At 42.4% G+C, this 2,822-nt stretch overlaps 1 pseudogene; it reads left to right on the forward strand.

Annotated features, from left to right (window-relative positions):
* The first annotated feature begins 362 nt into the window (after nt 1–362).
* Nucleotides 363–1,061, forward strand: LOC101596380 (annotated as a pseudogene).
* The last annotated feature ends 1,761 nt before the right edge of the window (nt 1,062–2,822 follow it).

Here is a 2,822-nt window from a genome sequence, read left to right on the forward strand (position 1 = left end):
AAAGACTTGATCAAATGTAAGAATGAATTCCAGGAAGCATTAAGAAAATCAGAACTTGAACTGAAATCATACCTTAAGAAAGAGATGGACATGATGCAAAAGTAACATAACAGAAAACAAAAATCAAGGGTAAATTATAAAATCCTCTCTAGAAACACACACCAACATCATTACTCATGTGGAAGACAGAACTTCTGGTCTCGAAGACAGGACAGAAGAAACTGATAAGGAGGCCAAATACTTGGCTAAGCTCAAAAAAATCAAGTGAGGTGCTACTGGTGGGGCAGGGGATTGGGGGGGGATTGGGCTGCCTCTGGAATTTCGGGGAGTCCCTGTCACCGCTGCATCCTTAACCTTCTGCCATGGCTGCCTACAAGCTGGTGCTGATCCGGCTCAATGAGAGTGCCTGGAACCTGGAAAACCGCTTCAGCGGCTGATGCTGACTATGAATTTGACATCTGCTTTACCTCGGTGCAGAAAAGAGCAATCCGAACCCTTTGGACAGTGATGGATGCCATTGATGAGATGTGGATGCCAGTAATGAGGACTTGGCACCTCAATGAGCAGCATTATGGGGGTTTGACTGGTCTCAATAAAACAGAAACTGCTGCCAAGCATGGTGAGGCCCAGGTAAAGATCTGGAGGCACTCCTATGATGTCCCACCACCACTGATGGAGCCCAACCATCCCTTCTATGGCAATATCAGTAAAGATCACAGGTATGCAGACCTTACTGAGGACCAGCTACCCTCCTTCAAGAGTCTGAATGACACATTGCCAGAGCACTGCCTTTCTGGAATGAAGAAATTGTCCCCCAGATCAAGGAAGGGAAAAGAGTCCTGATCCCGGCCCATGACAACAGCCTTCCGGGCATTGTCAAGCATCTGGAGGGTCTCTCTGAAGAGGACATAATGGAGCTGAACCTGCCAACTTGGATTCCCATTTTCTATGAACTGGACAAGAATTTGAAGCCCATCAAGCCCATGCAGTTCCTGGGGGATGAAGAGACTGTGCATAAATCCATGGAAGCTGTGGATGCCCAGGGCAAGGCCAAGAAGTGAAGGCCAGCTGGCTGACTATGACCCCAAAGAACACTCCTCTGTCCCCATGCTCCATGCCCCTCTCCCTAACACCTGTCACACTGACTACATCTTTAGGGTCTTAAGTTGTAGCTGCAGATGGGGACCGGTGGCTTCCATTTTCATTTTAGTATTTTGTTTCCTGCACCCACTCCCTTCATACAATCTAGTCAGAATATCACCTCTGGGGTGCAGGTCCTTGGTCCAAGCCCAGGCAATGTTCCTCTTACCCAGGAGAGTTGAGGGAACTGTTCTAGTTCTTCTAGTGCTTTGTTTACTAAGGATCTTCCTGGGAAGTAGGTCAGGGAGGAGCCATGCTGAGGCATGACTAACCAGAAGCCACAATCCATTTTTGTTCTTAGAGCCTGTTCTGCATTCTTCTACAGTAAGGTCTGGGGGCTCTAGTCATTCCAGTGGAATATGAATGTAGCCTACATGGTGATTTTGAGAAAACAACTATTTCCTTCCTGAACCCACAACATTAGGATCAGTCTTGAACTAAGTTCATGCATTACTTTAGTTTAAGAAATTATATACATATACACACACATTTATAAATAATGCCACACAAAAACCCTTCTGGGGTGTCTAGTGGTGGTTGAAATAGTCCCATGTGGTAATGAAAATAAACCATTCCTCATACCAAAACGGATTAAGCTCTGTGGCCTTGAAGAGGCGGGGCAGGAGGCACTCCTGCTGTGTGTCTTAGCAGCCCTCCTCTGCCTTGCTTTGTGGCAGTGAAACGAAATGCCCCTTGATCATGTCTAAGTGTGTGTATTTCACCATGTCTCATTTCTGAATCATGTTCCAGTTACTTGGTCCTGCCATGTGGGCTCAGTTCTCATTTTGGGCATAACTACTAAACCTTTTCCAGATAGTACAATAAAAGGAGTGATGTGAAAAAAAAAAATCAAGTAAACAGAATATTAGGAAACTGTGGAATTGTGGGATACCCTAATATGACCAAATATTTGGATCATGAGTATAACAGAAAGAGAGGAAATGCAGACCAGAGGTATAGAGGACATATTAAACAATATTAGTGAAGAAAACTTTCCAAATACCTCAAGAGGCCCATCCAGATATAAGAAGCCCACAGAACACCAGAGAGGACTTAAAAAAAAAAAAAAAAAAAAACTCTCTAAGACACATCACAGTGAAAACTCTAAAACTCTCAAAAACAAAAATAAAGAGAGTGTTAAAAGTAGCAAGAGAGAGAGAGAAAAAAAAAAAAAACCTCACAACATACAAAGGTAATCCCATCATAATTATGTTATATTTATCAGTAGAGACCCTGAAAGCCAGAAGGGCCTGGAATGGAACACTAAAAGTCTAAAAAAACCAGGGCTTCCAACACAAGCTACTCTATACAGCAAAAATATCTCTAATAGGTGGTGGAAAAAAAAAAACTTTCCATGAAAAAGTCAACTCTCTGATTATATGAACACAAATTCAAACCTACAGAAAATATTTGAGGGAATACTCCATACAGAACAACCAATCTCAAGAGAGCCATAATCCACAAGATCACAATAGCCAAACTAGACCAGGCTCAAGATAGTATAAATTGCAAGAAAGCATCAAACCCCATAAAACACTTCATCATGGCAGGGATTAATTCAAACATTACAGTAATAAACTTATATATTAATGGACTTATCTCACCCATCAAAAGACAAGGGTTATCTTAATGGATCAAAAACTGAATCTTTCTATCTTCAGTCCTCAAGAAACCTACCTCAT

This window comes from Jaculus jaculus, chromosome 13, assembly GCF_020740685.1.
Source record: "Jaculus jaculus isolate mJacJac1 chromosome 13, mJacJac1.mat.Y.cur, whole genome shotgun sequence".
Classification (NCBI taxonomy): Eukaryota; Metazoa; Chordata; class Mammalia; order Rodentia; family Dipodidae; genus Jaculus; species Jaculus jaculus.